Here is a 22,232-nt window from a genome sequence, read left to right on the forward strand (position 1 = left end):
TTGGTAAAAAGTAAGGAAATGTAATAGTTTTAAGATAAGGACATTACCAGAGTAAGGATCACTGACATCGCCGGGATTCTTTGAGGATACTTCAATGTAAGGATCACATGCTTGAAGGATCATGTTCACATAAAGTATCTCTTTAAGTGAACAGCATTCCAGGCTCTTGGTAACAAGTTTCCTTCCATAGTTAGCAATCTGTATGCCCCCTTTCCTGCTTCAGCTTCAATCAAGTAAGGGCCTTCCCACTTTGGTGCTAACTTCCCGTCAGCAGGATTAATAGTGTTTTGGAATGTTTTTCTCAACACCATATCTCCGACTTGGAACTTCCTTATCCTAACATTTTTGTTGTAAGCACCAGCCATTCTTTGTTGGTAGCTTGCCATCCTTATCCTAGCCAGATCCCTGATTTCCTCAATAGTATCCAAATCCTGAGCCAGGATTGTAGCATTTACTTCAGGATCACGAGTACTTGTTCTAGCAGTTGGGATCACCATCTCTGTTGGGATCACTGCTTCTGCCCCAAATACTAAAGAAAAAGGTGTTTGACCAGTGGCATTCTTGGGAGTTGTTCTATCAGCCCATAGCACATAAGGTAACTCCTCTGCCCATTTTCCTTTCTTGGGTCCCAGCTTCTTCTTCAGATTGTTGATGATGATCTTGTTGGATGATTCTGCTTGGCCATTGGCCTGTGGATGAACTGGTGTTGATGTTGTCATCTTGATTCCCCAACTGTCACAAAAGTTAGAAGTTCTGCTTCCAATGAATTGGGAACCATTATCACATACAATTTCAGAGGGAATGCCAAATCTAGTTATAATGTTTCTTTTGATAAAGGATATAACTTCTTTTTCTCTGACTTGAGCAAAAGCTTCAGCCTCTATCCACTTAGAGAAGTAGTCAGTCATGGCAAGCATAAATACTTTTCCACCAGGTGCTTTAGGGAGCTTGCCAACTATATCCATTCCCCATCTCATGAATGGCCAAGAGGATGGTATGGGGTGTAGCAATTCAGCTGGTTGATGAAGGATATTGCTGTGTCTTTGACAAGGATCACATTTCCTAGCATATTCTACAGCATCCCTTTTCATGGTTGGCCAGTAGTATCCTGTTCTAAGGATCCTTGAGAATAATGCCCTGCCCCTAGTGTGGTTTCCACAATCTCCTTCATGGAAGTCTCTCAACACTTCTTCAATTTCAGGATCCTCAATACATCTTAAATATGGTCCTGCAAGGGATCGTTTATATAGCACATTATTTAAGATTGTAAATTGAGATACCTTGATCCTGAAAGCTCTAGGATTTTCTCCCATCGGAATCTCTCCGTGTTGCAAGTATTTCATGATTGGTGAGACCCATGATCCTGCATAAGATTGAGCTTCTTCACTAGGGATTACTGCAGTATCCTCTTCTATTTCCATGGCCACTTGATTTTCAATAGCAGGAGCCAGGATATGGATGATAGGGATACTTATTGTTAGGGCTGGATTTTATTATAGGTGATCCTTGCACATGATCCTAACCAGTGATCCTTGTTTCTCTGACAGGCAGTGATCCTCAGCAGGACTTCAGGATCAGGATCATGGGACATTATGGTGATCCTCATACTAACAGCCACTTCCGCTTAATACAATGTTGTTTTGCAGGAACATCTAGCAGGATATGCTCTAGATATCATGATCCAGGGACGCGTCTTCACAAATATGGCAAGAGCTTAATCGAAGAAAGACGTTGCACAGGATATGGAAACATGGCTTGATTCATGGGCAGCAATTTAGGCTAGATTGTCTTTATTTCTAAAGGGGTAATGAGCTGATAATTAGTCATTTTACCTAAAATAGGTCACCTACACATGTATAAATACCACTCTTCCTCATTCGGAAGAACACACACGACATACGACACAACTCTCAAACACTTAGACACTCAGTGATCCTTGTACTCAGCTCATTACTATCCGAAGTTGTAACTACATTTTTATTATATTGAAGTTGGTGATCGGTAGTTGCCATCACCCGAGGTTTTTTATGCCGGAGATCATACATTGATCAAGGGCTTTTTCCTCGTATAAATCATTGTGTCTTAGCATCTTTTAGCACAGAAGTGATCCTTTACTTTCATAATTAACCAAGCATCATACCCCGTTTACATAAAGTTTGGTTACATTATCCTTGTGTGATTTTTGACCAAAACAGTTTGGCGCCCACCGTGGGGCAATTGGTGCTTCATTCATAAGAAAATCTTTTGTTCGAAATCATTTCAAAGAGTTACATGGCTTCATCATTGAAGAACACGTCCACGGCGATGTCTGCAGTCACCTCATCACAGATCACTTTGCCTCCTCCACCGGCAGGATCTCAGAAAAATACTGAGAAGAGATCAACTCCCACTTTCTCTAAACCTCTATCTTCTTCTGCTATGAATTCTTCTATTCCCAGTACTAGTGATGTATTTGCTTTGATTTTGCAGATGAAGGATCGTATGCAGCGGCAAGATGAAACTAACGAAAGGATCCTCAGGGAAATTGGAGATCTCAAAAGACAAAAGAAAGCGGCAGAGGATCATTCTCCACTGATGCCCAAATCCTTGAGCTTTGATACTCCAATGATCACTTCCCAGCCATCAGGGATCCCGGACGTGCAAATCATAGGGGAGTCAAGAGGATCACATCTCAACTCGGCAGCAATGACTCAGACATCAGGCTCACATTTTCAGCCTGTAGGATCCTATCCTCAGTACATGGGATCCTTCAGGAATTCGGGAGCCTATCCGGAGACACAGCAGTTTCCAGGATCCTACCTTATTCCAGGATCATTCCAGGGCCAAGGATCCTCCTTTGTTCCAGGATCATCCCAGGTTCAAGGATCCTCCTTTGTTCCAGGATCATCCCAGGTTCAAGGATCCTCCTTCGTTCCAGGATCATCCAAGATACCAGGATCCTTACAGATGCCAGGATCCCTAAAAAGTTTGCAAACAGGAAGTCTAGATGTCCATCAAGGGGACTTCATCCCAATGCAGACCATTGCTTCCACTGGTCCCTCCGTTGTTCCAGAATCCCAGCAATATGGATTCCCTAACTTGAACCCAATGGGAGGTAACACTTTAAATAATTATCCTACTACTAACCTTGGATTCATGCAGGATACAGGTACCAATCATGCTATGGCCAGGGAGTTACAGAAGCTAAAAGATATGATCTCAAGTGTTCCAGGGGTAGTCAAGCCTATCCCGGAGATTGCAGATGGAAGTCACAAGGTATCTCGCTTTGCACCGCCAATTTGTGATGCAGAGGTACCCAAAAGGTTCCATATCCCTACTATGAAGCTGTATGATGGCACAACGGATCCAGAGGAGCATATAGCACAATACAGGGAGAGGATGGAGATCAATCCTATCCCAGAAAAATTGAAGGAAGCATGCCTATGTAAAGGATTTGGATCCACTCTAACTGGATCAGCTCTTAAGTGGCTGCTAAGTCTTCCCCCCTACTCTATTACTTCATTTGCTAATTTAGTTAATTTATTCAATAACCAATTCTCTTGTAGTAGAAAATTTGAAAAATTAACTAGTGATTTGTACAGGATAACTCAAAATCATAATGAATCATTAAGGGATTATATAACTAAATTTAGTAAAGAATCCTTGGACATTCCCAACTTGGATATGGCTACGGCTGTTGAAGCCTTCAAAATGGGACTGCTTAAGGATTCATTATTCTATGATGATCTTGTTATGACACCATGCAGGAATTTAGATGAAGTAAGAACTCGAGCACTCAGGTTTATCCGGCTAGAAGATGACAAGAGGATCCAGGAAAGACAAGTAGGATCCTCAAAACAAGATAAGCAAGGATCCTCCTTCAAAAGCAACAAGTTCAAATCCTACCATAGAAATGAGAACAAGAATGTGCATGCTGTTGACCAAGAAGAGGATGATGAAGAATATCCTCCAATCTCAGAATATTGTTTTTCCGTTGATAATCATGAACTAATCCTTGCAATGCAGAATCTAGGTGAAAAAGCTAGGTGGCCCAGGAAGAATGATAAACCATCCGGGACTAAAGACAAGTCCAAATGGTGTGCATACCATGAGGATTTCGGGCATCTAACTGAAGATTGCATAGCCTTAAGAAAAGAAATTGGATACCTGCTAAGCAAGGGGCATCTAAAAGAATTGTTGGGGAGAAAAAAGCAAAGGACCCAGGATCCTGAAAGGATCCCTGAAAAGGCTCCAGCACCTCCGGCAAACGCACAAGTGATTAACTTTATATCCGGAGGATCAGACATCTGTGGTACATCCTTTTCAGCGGCCAAAAGACATGCAAAAGAATCGAAAATGGATAATGGAGAAAGGCCTATTAGAACCTCAAGTGTCTCAGAAGGGAAGATGATAACATTTGATGAGGATGATCGCATTAACATTCAGGATCCTCACCATGATAGTTTAGTTATCACTCTCTTTATCTCTAACCATTTTGTCCGCAGGATCCTTATTGACGGAGGAAGCTCAGTGAACATTATCCAGCTTGATGTCTTGAAGAAGATGGGAATCCCAGAATCAGACATCACACCAAGATCCTCCGTGCTTGTAGGATTCAGTGGGGAAACGAAGAAAACTCTGGGGGACATCAAACTCCCAATCTACGTGGAAGGATTACATAATTACCAAAAATTTTGTGTTATTGACTGTTTATCTTGTTGCAACGTTATCCTTGGCAGGCCTTGGATACATGATATGAAAGCAGTTCCATCTACCTACCATCAATGTGTGAAGCTCCCTAGCCCATGGGGAATAATCAAGATCGATAGTGACCAGCAGGAGGCTAAGGATTGTTATACCTCATCTATGAAGCCAACCTCGAAGCCAAGGGAGCAATAGCAATTACAGTATCCTCCAAGGAATGTCTTGGAGGCAAGGGAACAAGATGTAGATGAAATCCTCTTGGATCCTAGTGATCCTGAATCAAAAATCTATATCGGATCAGGGATCCTTGGCAGGATGAAAGAAGACATGATATCCTTCCTCAAAAGAAGAAAATCTACCTTTGCTTGGAAACATGAAGATATGACAGGTATATCTAAGGATATTATTACTCACAAACTTGGCATTGACAGGTCTATCAAACCAATCCATCAAAAAAGGAGGAAGTTTGCACCAGAAAGGAATGCCATTATCCAAGAAGAAGTGGAGAGACTACTTCGAGCAGGTATGATCAGAGAGGTAAAGTATCCAAAATGGTTAGCCAATGTGGTTGTTGTCCAAAAGAAAAACGGAAAGTGGAGGGTATGTGTCGATTTCACTGATTTAAATAAGGCATGTCCCAAGGATCCTTTCCCATTGCCCCACATTGACTCCATGGTGGATGCAACAGCGGGGCATGAACTGTTAACCTTTATGGATACATCATCTGGGTTCCAACAAATCCAGATGGAACCATCTGACCAAGAGGATACAGCCTTTATGACCCCAACCGGTTTATATTGTTATATTGCCATGCCTTTTGGACTAAGAAATGCAGGTGCAACATATCAAAGGCTGGTAAATATGATGTTCAAAGATCAAATTGGAAAAACTAAGGAGGTGTACATAGATGATATGGTGGTCAAGTCAAAGAAAGCTGAGGATCACCTAAGGGACTTAGAAGAAGCATTCGATATCCTTGATGATTACAACATGAAACTTAATCCTTCAAAATGCCATTTTGGTGTTAAGGTAGGAAAGTTCTTAGGATACATGGTCACCCAGAGGGGCATTGAAGCAAGCCCGGAACAAATCAAAGCATTAATAAATATCAAATCTCCTGCCAATGCCAAGGATGTTCAAAGACTGACAGGCAGGATAGCAGCTTTGAACAGGTTCATATCGAAATCCTCAGAAAAATGCAAAGAATTCTACGATATCCTAAGGAAGAATAAGAAGTTCGAATGGACTGAGAAGCATGAGAACGCTTTACAAGCCCTAAAAGAGTATATGTCCTCAGCACCAGCATTAGCAAAACCGGAAAAAGGAGATGTGTTATCCTTATATCTGGCGGTATCCTCAACCGCTGTAAGTGCTGTCCTTGTTAAGGATCACGAAGGTGCACAATATCCAATCTACTATGTAAGTAAAAGTCTACTTGATGCCGAATCCAGGTGCTCACACCTCGAAAAACTTATCCTTGCATTAATCATGGCATCGACTAAGTTAAGACATTATTTTGAAACCCATACTATTGTTGTTAGAACTAATTTTCCAATTAAGAATGTCCTCAGAAAACCAGATATGTCAGGGAGAATGGCTAAATGGGCAGTAAAGCTTAGTGCCCATGATATAAGATACGAACCAAGAACAGCTATTAAATCTCAAGCACTAGCTGACTTTGTGGCTGATTTCAGTAGTGATCTACAAAAAGAAGCAGAATTGGAGGTTCAGCAGCTGGATGAGACCAAGGATCCTTGGATACTACACACTGACGGATCCTCAAATATCAAAGGCACAGGGCTAGGGATCCTACTAAAATCGCCACAGGGGGACATAATACCCCACTCCATAGCCTGTGAGTTCCAAGCAACTAACAATGAGGCTGAGTATGAAGCCTTAATTGCTGGCTTACAAATTGCTAAGGATATGGGGGTAAAGTATCTTAACGTATATGTAGATTCATTATTGATCACTAATCACTTTAACGGATCCTATGCTGTTAAAGGTGAAAAACTAACCAAATATTTAGAGATAGTCAAAGAATTGGCACTCTCTTTTGTTTCTTTCAGCTTGACACAGGTACCAAGGGAGGAGAACACAGGGGCTGATGCATTGGCCAACCTAGGATCATCCTTGAAGATTCCAGAAGATATAAGTATCCCTATCATCCATATCCTGGCTCCTGCTATTGAAAATCAGGTGGCCATGGAAATAGAAGAGGATACTGCAATGATCCCTAGTGAAGAAGCCCAATCTTATTCAGGATCATGGATCTCACCAATCATGAGATACTTGCAAAACGGAGAGATTCCAATGGGAGAAAATCCTAGAGCTTTCAGGATCAAGGTATCTCAATTTACAATCTTGAATAATGTGCTATATAAACGATCCCTTGCAGGACCATATTTAAGATGTATTGAGGATCCTGAAATTGAAGAAGTGTTGAGGGACTTCCATGAAGGAGATTGTGGAAACCACACTGGGGGCAGGGCATTATTCTCAAGGATCCTTAGAACAGGATACTACTGGCCAACCATGAAAAGGGATGCTATAGAGTATGCTAAGAAATGTGATCCTTGCCAAAGGCATAGCAATATCCTTCACCAACCAGCTGAATTACTACACCCCATACCATCCTCTTGGCCATTCATGAGATGGGGAATGGATATAGTTGGCAAGCTCCCTAAAGCACCTGGTGGAAAAGTATTTATGCTTGCCATGACTGACTATTTTTCCAAGTGGATAGAAGCTGAAGCCTTCGCTCAAGTCAGAGAAAAGGAAGTCATATCCTTCATTAAAAGAAACATTATAACTAGATTTGGCATTCCCTCTGAAATTGTATGTGATAATGGCTCCCAGTTCATTGGAAGCAGAACCACTAACTTTTGTGACAGTTGGGGAATCAAGATGATAACATCAACACCAGTTCATCCACAAGCCAATGGTCAAGCAGAATCATCCAACAAGATCATCATCAACAATCTGAAGAAGAAGCTAGGATCCAAGAAAGGAAAATGGGCAGAGGAGTTACCTTATGTGCTATGGGCTGATAGAACAACTCCCAAGAATGCCACTGGTCAAACACCTTTCTCTTTAGTATTTGGGGCAGAAGCAGTGATCCCAACAGAGATGGTGATCCCAACTGCTAGAACAATTGCTCGTGATCCTGAAGAAAATGCTGCAATCCTAGCTCAGGATTTGGATACTATTGAGGAAATCAGGGATCTAGCTAGAATAAGGATGGCAAGCTACCAACAAAGAATGGCTGGTGCCTACAACAAAAATGTCAGGATAAGGAAGTTCCAAGTCGGAGATATGGTGTTGAGAAAAGCATTTCAAAATACTATCAATCCTGCTGACGGGAAGCTAGCACCAAAATGGGAAGGTCCCTACTTGATTGAAGCTGAAGCAGGAAAGGGGGCATACAGGTTGCTAACCATGGAAGGAAACTTGTTACCAAGAGCCTGGAATGCTGTTCACTTAAAGAAATATTTCATGTGAACATGATCCTTCATGCATGTGATCCTTATATTGAAGTATCCTTGAAGGATCCCGGAGATATCAGTGATCCTTACTCTGGTAATATGCTTATCCTAAAACTATTGCATTTTCTTACTTTTTACCTAAGGATAAGGATCATGTATCCTTCATCCTCTACTCACAAACCATTTGAGTTATGATAGTTCAGGTATCTTCAGCAAATCGTCAAAGATCTCCAAAAGCACCACAGATCCTTGGGTCCAACCCCAGTTATCCTTGGGATTATCCCCAGTTTCCGCCAGCAGCGCACGATGATCCTGGTATAGTTCACGTCTTTGGGACCAGTACCCACTTTCGGGGCTGACAACCTCATCGTACTGGCTATATTTAGGATCCTACGTATAATGGTAGACGTACCATACATCCGTTCCTAAGGTTTCTAACGTTGTCACGTTAGCTAAGGTTTTGACATTTTCATGTCACTAAGTTTGGATAGTCGCCAGAAAGGGCCATACTCCAGTTTACACACGATCCTTTGGGCTTGTCCCCAGTTATCCTTTGGGCTTGTCCCCAGTGATCCTCTGGGATCATTCTCAGTTATCCTTTGGGCTTGTCCCCAGTTACTAATTTATCTTTTACATCGGCTTAGTCCCAAGTTATATCTCACTTTTCAGGTTTTGGAAGTCTAAACATATAAGGGTCCTTAATCCTTATTAACTATCAAAGTCTTATCTATGATTGTCTTGATTGAAGGTTAGGATCCTGACTTGGATCCTCAGGTATGATCCTTGACTATTTCGATTACATTTATTATCCTAACCGACCCTTATACTTTGACAACCAAGCCTATGATCCTTGAACTAAAATACTTTGAATATTTTCAATATCAGGATATTTGATCTAGGATCATATCCTAAATTTATTAAATATATTTTCAACTCTTGCAAATATATTACAAAAACAACTAAGAAACAAGAAGATAAGGATAACAACACGAGATAAGCCAGAAAAGTTAAGTTATATTATTAAACAAAAGGATCATTAACCCTTTCAAGAAAGTTGTCAAAATTGCCAACCCACATTTCTACCAGCAAAACGTGGCCCGTCCACATGGGTTGGCAAAGGGTGTCCATTGTCTATGCGGTCTTAGCATTTTGCAGGAAATTAAAAGCGGCAGGATCACAAAGGCTTCATCCCCCAAACAGAGGATCCCTCCATCTTTTGCAATCCTACCTAATGTTCAAAGGATCCAGGATCCTTAAGCCCTAAGAAACTATTGTTTAGAGATTACAGACCATAATTGTTTCAAACCATCAACAACCACAAAAAACCACTACCAAACCTAAAAAATTGGGCTCCGGCCTAGTCAACAATATCCATCATCGCCCAATCATGCAGCCTACTCCTTCGCTGCTTCGTCACCACCAGCATCTCCACCTTGATCCTTCTCAGCACCACCACCTTCCAGCATGGGGATCTCCTCAGCCTCATCCTCGTCCTCCAGGTCTGCCAGCCTTGCCTTCCAACCTTCAACATCCCACGAGCTTTTGTCAAAGGTAGGATCCTGAGCCTCCTCGGCCATCTGAAGTTGAATCTTATACATAGCAATTGCCGCGGAGACCTTAGCATCTTGGGTGATCTCCTGCTTCTCGTTATCCATATCGATCAACCTCTGAGCAGCCTCAGCCTTCATGACCCGGAGTTCCTTCTCAAGATCTCCTATCTTGAGATCCTTTAACACACCCATTTGCTGGAGATCGGCAATTTGGCTCTCCTGGTCCTCAACATGGCCAAGATAGGTCTCAATCTCGGCAAGTTTCTGCAACAGGAAAAAAAAAAAAGATAAGCATAGGATCAGATGATCCTCAAGAAAAGCAGGATACACAAACAGGATATACTAGGCGGATAACCAACAGGGGCAGTGATCCTTACCTCATTCACATAGTCAAGGAATTGCTGACGGAGGAGGGGAAATCCTTGTAGATCTTCAGTGGTCTTCCTCTTCTTCCCTTTGCCTCGGATAGGTGCTTTAGGAGCTGATGCTGAAGGACTGGCGGCAGGAGCCTTCTTCTTTGAAGACGTAACATTGGCAAGATCACTTATCCCAAATTTGGAGGCAGATTTAACAGACCTGGCAGATTTTCCAGCACCTACACAATTCAAAAATAAGATAAGTTCCCTTGTTAAATTAAATACTTTTACATAAAGCTTACTTTTTATAAGGATACTTACTTGACATTGTGGCAGATGCAGAGGATATCTCTTGAGAATCTTGGATAGTGATTTGGAAGCTTCTAACTTCAGGATCAAGCTTTTTAAAAGCTAACACTCTCTCTTTTGCAGCGGGGGTTAATTTCAGACGAGCAATGGAAATAGCTGCATAAAAGACAAAGGAAAAAAGACATCAGTGATCCTCATCATATGAAACAGGACTGATAGTGATCCTTCGAGGATCCTCTACCCTACCATGAGTGGCCCATTCCTTGGGCAGATCCTTCCCATCCGGGATGGAATCCCTCTTAACAAAGAAAAACCGACGTTTCCAGTTTGTATCATTCTTAGTAACTTTGAAGATTGGGTGATCCTCCCCAGCTTTCCGTTTCAACAAATATCGGTGAGAACCGAAGGTGGTAAGATCGTAAAACTCAGCTAACTCCGCCATCCCCAGATCAATCCCTTCCTGCTCGATGATCCTCTCGAAGGTATAAAGAACCCTCCAGATCATCGGCATAGCTTGGATGTAAGAGATGCCAGTTAAGGAAAAGAAAGACTGGGTAAAGTCTGGAAAAGGATACGAGTACCCTATAGCAAACGGGGTAGCAGGAAAAGCCACCCAGACATCCGAGACAAAGTCGCTCAAAGCAGTAGGATCAAAGGATTTAAAAACGGCATTCGCCGGAAAACAATGACGAATTTTGTCTACGTGAGCATCACTGAAGCAACACCTCTCCGTAGGAGAATCCTTGATAATCCCCTGGCTTTTTAAGGGACTATCCTTCTTGGAATCCTTGTGCGGAGAATTCCGGAGCAACATGTTTGGAACAGAAACAAAGTAGAAACGGAAAACAGAGCACATGGAGTAGAGAGAAGAAAAAGAGAAGAGGAGAGTACCTGATCGATCTTCGGTGTAGAATATAAAGGGGGTGTATCTCGAATTTAAATACAAACTGATCCTCACCCTATCTCTTATTTATAATCATGATCTGCAGGATTGTCACATCTCTGACGTAATGATCACAACGGCTAGTCCGAGCACAACGGCTAGTTTCTTGGAGTCGCCCGTTAGAGATAAGAACGGAACAAAATATAACTCGTCTATTTACAATTAACTCCTTATATTTTGGGGGCAATTGTTAGGGCTGGATTTTATTATAGGTGATCCTTGCACATGATCCTAACCAGTGATCCTTGTTTCTCTGACAGGCAGTGATCCTCAGCAGGACTTCAGGATCAGGATCATGGGACATTATGGTGATCCTCATACTAACAGCCACTTCCGCTTAATACAATGTTGTTTTGCAGGAACATCTAGCAGGATATGCTCTAGATATCATGATCCAGGGACGCGTCTTCACAAATATGGCAAGAGCTTAATCGAAGAAAGACGTTGCACAGGATATGGAAACATGGCTTGATTCATGGGCAGCAATTTAGGCTAGATTGTCTTTATTTCTAAAGGGGTAATGAGCTGATAATTAGTCATTTTACCTAAAATAGGTCACCTACACATGTATAAATACCACTCTTCCTCATTCGGAAGAACACACACGACATACGACACAACTCTCAAACACTTAGACACTCAGTGATCCTTGTACTCAGCTCATTACTATCCGAAGTTGTAACTACATTTTTATTATATTGAAGTTGGTGATCGGTAGTTGCCATCACCCGAGGTTTTTTATGCCGGAGATCATACATTGATCAAGGACTTTTTCCTCGTATAAATCATTGTGTCTTAGCATCTTTTAGCACAGAAGTGATCCTTTACTTTCATAATTAACCAAGCATCATACCCCGTTTACATAAAGTTTGGTTACATTATCCTTGTGTGATTTTTGACCAAAACACTTATGTCTTCTGGAATTTTTAAGGATGATCCTAAGTTGGCCAATGCATCAGCTTCCGTGTTATCCTCCCTTGGTACCTGTGTTAAGCTGAAAAAAACAAAAGAGAGTGCCAATTCTTTGACTATCTCTAAATATTTGGTTAGTTTTTCACCTTTAACAGCATAGGATCCATTAAAGTGATTGGTGATCAATAATGAGTCTACATATACTTTAAGATATTTTACCCCCATATCCTTAGCAATTTGCAAGCCAGCAATTAAGGCTTCATATTCAGCCTCATTGTTAGTTGCTTGGAACTCACAGGCTATGGAGTGGGGTATTATGTCCCCCTGTGGCGATTTTAGTAGTATCCCGAGCCCTGTGCCCTTGACATTTGAGGATCCATCAGTGTGTAGTATCCAGGGATCCTTGGTCTCATCCAGCTGTTGGACCTCCAATTCTGCTTCTTTTTGTAGATCACTACTGAAATCAGCCACAAAGTCAGCTAGTGCTTGGGATTTAATGGCTGTTCTTGGCTCATATCTTATATCATGGGCACTAAGCTTTACTGCCCACTTAGCCATTCTTCCTGACATCTCTGGTTTCCTGAGGACATTCTTAATTGGAAAGTTAGTTCTAACAACAATAGTATGGGTTTCAAAATAATGCCTTAGCTTAGTTGATGCCATGATTAATGGAAGAATAAGTTTTTCGAGGTGTGAGTACCTGGATTCGGCATCAAGTAAACTCTTACTTACATAGTAGATAGGATACTGTGTACCTTCGTGATCCTTAACAAGGACAGCACTTACAGCGGTTGAGGATACCGCCAAATATAAGGATAACACATCTCCTTTTTCGGGCTTTGATAATGCTGGTGCTGAGGACATATATTCTTTAAGGGCTTGTAAAGCATTCTCATGTTTCTCAGTCCATTCAAACTTCTTGTTCTTCCTTAGGATATCGTAAAATTCTTTACATTTTTCTGAGGATTTTGATATGAACCTGTTCAGAGCTGCTATCCTGCCTGTTAGCCTTTGCACATCCTTAGCATTGGCAGGGGACTTGATGTTTATTAGTGCTTTAATTTGCTCCGGACTTGCCTCAATGCCCCTCTGAGTTACCATATATCCTAGGAATTTGCCTGCCTTAACACCAAAGTGGCACTTTGAAGGATTAAGCTTCATGTTATAATTATCAAGGATATCAAATGCTTCCTCCAAATCCCTTAGGTGATCCTCAGCTTTCTTTGATTTGACTACCATATCATCTATGTATACTTCCATAGTTTGTCCAATTTGATCTTTGAACATCATATTCACCAGCCTTTGATATGTTGCACCTGCATTTCTTAATCCAAAAGGCATGGCAATATAACAATACAAACCTGTTGGGGTCATAAAGGCTGTATCCTCTTGGTCAGATGGTTCCATCTGAATTTGTTGGAATCCAGATGATGCATCCATAAAGGTTAACAGTTCATGCCCCGCTGTTGCATCCACCATGGAGTCAATGTGGGGTAATGGGAAAGGATCCTTGGGACATGCCTTATTCAGATCAGTGAAATCGACACATACCCTCCACTTTCCGTTTTTCTTTTGGACAACGACCACATTGGCTAACCATTTTGGATACTTTACCTCTCTGATCATACCTGCTCGAAGTAGTCTCTCTACTTCTTCTTGGATAATGGCATTCCTTTCCGGTGCAAACTTCCTCCTTTTTTGATGGATTGGTTTGATAGACCTGTCAATGCCAAGTTTGTGAGTAATAATATACTTAGATATACCTGTCATATCTTCATGTTTCCAAGCAAAGGTAGATTTTCTTCTTTTGAGGAAGGATATTAAGTCTTCTTTCATCTTGCCAAGGATCCCTGATCCGATATAGATTTTTGATTCAGGATCATTAGGATCCAAGAGGATTTCGTCCACATCTTGTTCCCTTGCCTCCAAGACATTCCTCGGAGGATACTGTAATTGCTATTTCTCCATTGGCTTCGAGGTTGGCTTCATGGATGAGGTATAACAATCCTTAGCCTCCTGCTGATCACTGTCGATCTTGATTATTCCCCATGGGCTAGGGAGCTTCACACATTGATGGTAGGTGGATGGGACTGCTTTCATATCATGTATCCAGGGCCTGCCAAGGATAACAATGCAACAAGATAAACAGTCAATAACGCAAAAATTTTGATAATTATGTAATCCTTCCACGTAGATTGGGAGTTTGATGTCCCCCAGAGTTTTCTTTGTTTCTCCACTGAATCCTACAAGCACGGAGGATCTTGGTGTGATGTCTGATTCTGGGATACCCATTTTCTTTAGAACATCAAGCTGGATAATGTTTACTGAGCTTCCTCCATCGATAAGGATCCTGCGGACAAAATGGTTAGAGATAAAGAGAGTAATAACTAAACTATCATGATGAGGATCCTGAATGTTAATGCGATCATCCTCATCAAACGTTATCATCTTCCCCTCTGAGACACTTGATGTTCTAATAGGTCTTTCTCCATTATCCATTTTTGACTCCTTTGCATGCCTTTTGGCCGCCGAGAAGGATGTACCACAGATGTCTGATCCTCCGGAAATAAAGTTGATCACCTGTGCGTTTGCCGGAGGTGCTGGAGACTTTTCAGGGATCCTTTCAGGGTCCTGAGTCCTTTGCTTTTTTCTTCCCAATAGTTCTTTTAGGTGCCCCTTGCTTAACATATATCCAATCTCTTTTCTTAAGGCTATGCATTCTTCGGTTAGGTGCCCGAAATCCTCATGGTATGCACACCATTTTGACTTGTCTTTAGTCCCGGATGGTTTATCATTCTTCCTGGGTCACCTAGCTTTTTCACCTAGATTCTGCATTGCAAGGATTAGTTCATGATTATCAACGGAAAAACAATATTCTGAGATTGGAGGATAATCCTCATCATCCTCTTCTTGGTCAACAGCGTGCACATTCTGGTTCTCATTTCTATGGTAGAATTTGAATTTGTTGTTCTTGAAGGAGGATCCTTGCTTCTCCTGTTTTGAGGATCCTACTTGTCTCTCCTGGATCCTCTTGTCATCCTCTAGCCGGATGAACCTGAGTGCCCGAGTTCTTACTTCATCTAAATTCCTACATGGTGTCATAACAAGATCATCATAGAATAATGAATCCTTAAGCAGTCCCATTTTGAAGGCTTCAACAGCCGTAACCATATCCAGGTTGGGAATGTCCAAGGATTCTTTACTAAATTTAGTTATGTAATCCCTTAATGATTCATTATGACCTTGGGTTACCCTATATAAATCACTGGTTAATCTTTCAAATTTTCTACTACAAGAGAATTGGTTATTGAATACATTAACTAAATTAGCAAATGAAGTAATAGAGTAAGGGGGAAGACTTAGCAGCCACTTAAGAGCTGATCCAGTAAGAGTGGATCCAAATCCTTTACATAGGCATGCTTCCTTCAGCTTTTCTGGGATAGGATTGATCTCCATCCTCTCCCTGTATTGTGCTATGTGCTCCTCTGGATCCGTTGTACCATCATACAGCTTCATAGTAGGGATATGGAACCTTTTGGGTACCTCTGCATCACAAATTGGTGGTGCAAAGCGAGATACCTTGTGGCTTCCATCCGCAATCTCTGGGATAGGCTTGACTACCCCTGGAACACTTGAGATCATATCTTTTAGCTTCTGCAATTCCCTGGCCATAGCATGATTGACACCTGTATCCTGCATGAATCCATGGTTAGTAGTAAGATGATTATTTAAAGTGTTACCTCCCATTGAGTTCAAGTTAGTGAATCCATATTGCTGGGATTCGGGGATAACGGAGGGACCAGTGGAAGCAATGGTCTGCAATGGAATGAAGTCCCCTTGATGGACATCTAGACTTCCTGTTTGCAAACTTTTTAAGGATCCTGGGATCTGGAAGGATCCTGGTATCTGGGATGATCCTGGAACGAAGGAGGATCCTTGAACCTGGGATGATCCTGGAACAAAGGAGGATCCCTGACCCTGGGATGATCCTGGAACAAAGTAGGATCCTTGAAACTGCTGTGTTCCCGGATAGGCTCCTGAATTCATGAAGGATCCCATATGCTGGGGATAGGATCCTGCCGGCTGAAAGTGTGAGCTTGATGCCTGAGTCATTGCTGTCGTTCCGAGGTGCAATCCTCTTGATTCTCCCACAATTTGCACGTCTGGAATTCCTGATGGCTGAGAAGTAATCATTGGAGTATCAAAGCTCAAGGATTTGGGCATCAGTGGGGAACGATCCTCTGCCGTTTTCTTTTGTCTTTTGAGATCTCCAATTTCCCTAAGGATCCTTTCATTAGTTTCATCCTGCCGCTGCATACGATCCTTCATCTGCAAAATCAAAGTAAATACATCACTAGTACTGGGAATATAAGAATTCATAGCAGAAGGAGATGGAGTTTTAGAATTAGTAGGATTTTGTCTCTTCTCAGCATTCTTCTGGGATCCTGCCGGTGGTGGAGGCAGAATGTTCTGGGACGAGGTGACTGCAGACATCGCCGTGGACATGTTTTTCAATGATGAAGCCATGTAATTCTTTGAAATGATTTCGAACAAAAGGTTTTCTTATGAATGAAGCACCAATTGCCCCACGGTGGGCGCCAAACTGTTTTGGTCAAAAATCACACAAGGATAATGTAACCAAACTTTATGTAAACGGGGTATGATGCTTGGTTAATCATAAAAGTAAAGGATCACTTTTATGAGAAATATGCAAAGACACAATGATTTATACGAGGAAAAAGCCCTTGATCAATGTATGATCTCCGGCATAAAAAACCTCGGGTGATGGCAACTACCGATCACCAACTTCAATATAAGAAAAATATAGTTACAACTTCGGATGATAATGAGCTGAGTACAAGGATCACTATAGTTTCGAGTGTCTAAGCGTGTGAGAATTGTGTTGTGTGTTGTCGTGTTTCTTCCGAATGAGGAAGAGTGGTATTTATACAAGTGTAGGTGACCTATTTTAGGTAAAAGGACTAATAATCAGCTCATTACCCCTTTAGAAATAAAAGACAATCTAGCCTAAATTGCCGCCCATAAATCAAGCTAAGTTTCCATATCCTTTGCAACGTCTATCTTCGATTAAGCTCATGCTATAATTGTGAAGACGCGTCCCTTGATTATGATGCTAAGAGCGTATCCTGCTAGATGTTCCTGCAAAATAACATTGTTTTAAACGAAGGTAACTGTTAGCATGAGGATCCTTTGATGGTCCATGATCCTGATCCTGAAGTCCTGCTGAGGATCACTGTCTGCCAAAGAAACAAGGATCACTGGTTAGGATCACGTGTAAGGATCACGTATAATAAAAATCCAGCCCTAACAATAACCATGTACAAGATCCAGTTGCAGATGGCTGCGGAGGCTCAGGATCCTGCCTTCGACAAAAGCACATGGGATGTGGAGGGCTGGAAGGCAAGGCTGGCAGAGTTGGAGGATGATGATGAAGCTGAGGAGATCCCTATGCTTGAAGGTGGTGATGTTGGCAAGGATCAAGGTGGAGAGGCAAGCGGAGCTGGTGGAGCTGGTGGTGCAGCGAAGGCTTGAGCTGCAGGATTGGGCGATGAAGGACACTTCTAGACATAGCCGGAGCCCAATTTTTTAAATTTGGTAGTGGTTTCTTTGTGGTTGTTGATGTTTTGAAATAATGATGGTTTGTAACTTTGAACAATAGTTTTAGGATTAAGGATCCAGGATCCTTCAGACAATAGGTAGGATTGCAAATGGTGAAGGGATCCTCTGTTTGGGGGATGAAGCCATTGTGATCCTGCCGCCTTTATTTACCTGCATGCTAAGACCGCACAAACAATGGACACCCTTTGCCAACCCATGTGGACGGGCCACGTTTTGCTGGTAGAAACGTGGGTTGGCAATTTTGACAACTTTGAAGGGTTAATCCTTTCGTTTATAAATAAAATCTTAAACTTTTGTCGCTTATCTTGTGTTATTATCCTTTTTGTTCCTTTAATTCCCCATTGTTTTGGTGTACATTCATTGAATAAGTAATTTTGAATAAGTCAGATTGAAAACATTTAGGATATGATCCTTGATCAAATATCTTATAGTTGAAAAAATCCCAAAAAGTAGTACATATTTTAAGGGTCACAAGTTTAGTTGTCAAATTTCAAGGGTTAGCATAAAGAAACAATGAATAGGATTGTAAACAGTTAAGGATCATACCTGAGAATCCAAGTTAGGATCCTAACCTTTATTCAGGATAACCGTAAATGGAATTTTAATGGATAATAAGGATTAAGGATCCTTAATTGTTTTAACTTCGAAAACCTGAAAAATAGAACATAACTTGGGACTAAGCCAATATAAAAGATAGGTTAGTATCTGGGGACATGCCCAAAGGATCATTGGGGCAAGCCCAAAGGATAACTGGGGACAAGCCCAAAGGATAACTGGGGACAAGCCCAAAGGATAACTGGGGACAAGCCCAAGGATCGTATGTAAACTGGAGTATGGCCCTCACTGGCGACTATCCAAACTTAGTGACATGAAAATGCCAAAACCTTAGCTAACGTGAAAACGTTAGAAACCTTAGGAACGGATGTATGGTACGTCTACCATTATACGTAGGATCCTAGATATAGCCAGTACGATGGGGTTATCAGCCCCGAAAGTGGGTACTGGTCCCAAAGACGTGAACTATACCAGGATCATCGTGCGCTACAGGCGGAAACTGGGGACAAGCCCAAGGATAACTGGGGTTGAACCCAAAGATCTGAGGTGCTTTTGAAGATTCTTAATGATATGCTGAGGATACCTGGACTATCAGAACTCAAATTCTCGTGAGAAGAGGATGAAGGACGCATGATCCTTATCCTTAGGTAAAAATAAGAAAATGAAATAGTTTAGGATTAGGATATTACCAGAGTAAGGATCATTGACATCATCGGGATCCTTTGAGGATGCTCTCAATGTAAGGATCATATGTGCCAGGAGGATCCTGTTCACATGAAATATTTCTTTAAGTGAACAGCATTCCAGGCTCTTGGTAACAAATTTCCTTCCATGGTTAGCAATCTATATGCCCCCTTTCCTGCTTCAGCTTCAATCAAGTAAGGGCCTTCCCACTTTGGTGCTAATTTCCCATCAGCAGGATTGATGGTATTTTGGAATGCTTTTCTCAATACCATATCCCCCACTTGGAATTTCCTTATCCTGACATTTTTGTTGTAAGTACCAGCCATTCTTTGTTGGTAGCTTGCCATCCTTATCCTAGCCAAATCCCTGATTTCCTCAATAGTATCCTAGTCTTGAGCCAGGTTTGTATCATTCTCCTCAGGATCATGGGTACTTGTTCTAGCAGTTGGAACCACCATTTCTGTTGGGATCACTGCTTCTGCCCCAAACACCAAAGAGAAGGGTGTTTGACCAGTAGCATTCTTGGGAGTTGTCCTATCAGCCCAAAGCACATAAGGCAATTCCTCTGCCCTTTCCCCTTCTTGGATCCAAGTTTCTTCTTCAGATTGTTGATGATGATCTTGTTGGATGATTCTGCCTGACCATTAGCTTGTGGATGGACTGGTGTTGATGTTATCATCTTAATTCCCCAACTGTCACAAAAGTTAGTAGTCCTGCTCCCAATAAATTGGGAACCATTATCACATACAATTTCAGAAGGAATGCCAAATCTAGTTATAATGTTTCTTTTAATAAAGGATATCACTTCCTTTTCTCTGACTTGGGCAAAGGCTTCGGCCTCTATCCACTTGGAGAAGTAGTCAGTCATGGCAAGCATAAATACTTTTCCACCAGGTGCCTTGGGGAGCTTGCCAACTATATCCATCCCCCATCTCATGAATGGCCAAGAGGATGGTATAGGATGTAGAAATTCAGCCGGCTGATGAAGGATATTGCTATGTCTTTGACAAGGATCACACTTCTTAGCATACTCCACAGCATCCCTTTTCATAGTTGGCCAGTAGTATCCTGTCCTAAGGATCCTTGAGAACAATGCCCTGCCCACAGTGTGGTTTCCACAATCTCCTTCATGGAAGTCTTTTAACACTTCTTGAATTTCAGGATCCTCGATACATCTTAAATATGGTCCTGCAAGAGATCGCTTATATAGCACATTGTTCAAGATTGTGAATTGAGATACCTTAATCCTGAAAGCCCTAGGATTTTCTCCCATAGGAATCTCCCCGTGTTGTAAGTATCTCATGATTGGTGAGATCCATGATCCTGAATAAGATTGGGTCTCCTCACTAGGGATCATTGCAGTATCCTCTTCTATTTCCATGGCCACCTGGTTTTCAATAGCAGGAGCCAGGATATGGATGATGGGGATACTTATATCCTCAGGGATCTTCAAAGATGATCCTAGATTGGCCAATGCATCAGCTTCTGTATTTTCCTCCCTTGGTACCTGTGTCAAACTGAAAGAAACAAAGGAGAGTGCCAATTCTTTGACTATCTCTAAATATTTGGTTAGTTTTTCACCTTTCACAGCATAGGATCCATTAAAGTGATTAGTGATTAATAATGAATCCACGTATACCTCAAGATACCTGATCCCCATATGCTTAGCAATTTGTAAGCCAGCGATTAAGGCTTCATATTCAGCCTCATTATTAGTGGCTTGGAACTCACAAGCTATGGAATGGGGTATTATGTCCCCCTGTGGCGATTTTAGTAGTATGCCAAGCCCTGTGCCTTTGACATTTGAGGATCCATCAGTATGTAGTATCCAAGGATCCTTGGTCTCATCCAGCTGTTGGACCTCCAATTCGGCTTCCTTTTGTAGATCACTACTGAAATCAGCCACAAAGTCTGCTAGTGCTTGAGATTTAATGGCTGTTCTAGGCTCATATCTTATATCATGGGCACTAAGCTTTACTGCCCACTTAGCCATTCTTTCGGACATCTCTGGTTTCCTGAGGACATTCTTAATTGGAAAATTAGTTCTAACAACAATAACATGAGTTTCAAAATAATGTCTTAGTTTAGTAGATGCCATAATTAATGCAAGGATAAGTTTTTCAAGGTGTGAATACCTGGATTCAGCATCAAGTAAACTCTTACTTACATAATAGACAGGATATTGTGTACCTTCATGATCCTTAACAAGGACTGCACTTACTGCTTTTGAGGATACCGCAAGGTATAAGGATAACACATCTCCTTTTTCTGGCTTCATCAATGCTGGAGCTGAGGACATGTATTCTTTGAGGGCTTGTAAAGCATTCTCATGCTTTTCAGTGCACTCAAATTTCTTGTTCTTTCTTAGGATATAATAGAATTCTTTACACCTTTCTGAGGATTTGGATATAAATCTGTTTAGAGCTGCTATCCTGCCTGTTAGCCTTTGCACATCCTTAGCGTTGGCAGGGGATTTGATATTTATCAAAGCTTTGATTTGTTCCGGGCTTGCTTCAATGCCCCTCTGGGTTACCATATATCCTAAGAATTTGCCTGCTTTAACACCGAAGTGACATTTTGAAGGATTAAGCTTCATGTTATAACTATCAAGGATATCAAATGCTTCCTCTAAGTTCCTTAGGTGATCCTCAGCCTTCTTTGATTTTACAACCATATCGTCTATGTATACTTCCATAGTTTGTCCAATTTGATCTTTGAACATCATGTTCACCAGCCTTTGATATGTTGCACCTGCATTTCTTAATCCAAAAGGCATGGCAATATAACAATATAAACCGGTTGGGGTCATAAAAGCTGTATCCTCTTGGTCAGATGGCTCCATCTGAATTTGTTGGAATCCAGATGATGCATCCATAAAGGTTAACAGTTCATGCCCCGCTGTTGCATCCACCATGGAGTCAATGTGGGGTAATGGGAAAGGATCCTTGGGACATGCCTTATTCAAGTCAGTGAAATCGACACATACCCTCCACTTTCCGTTTTTCTTTTGAACAACAACCACATTGGCTAGCCATTTTGGATATTTTACCTCTCTGATCATACCTGCTCGAAGTAATCTTTCTACTTCTTCCTGGATAATGGCATTTCTTTCCGG

Source organism: Helianthus annuus, chromosome 7 (genome assembly GCF_002127325.2).
Source record: "Helianthus annuus cultivar XRQ/B chromosome 7, HanXRQr2.0-SUNRISE, whole genome shotgun sequence".
NCBI classification, from domain to species: Eukaryota; Viridiplantae; Streptophyta; class Magnoliopsida; order Asterales; family Asteraceae; genus Helianthus; species Helianthus annuus.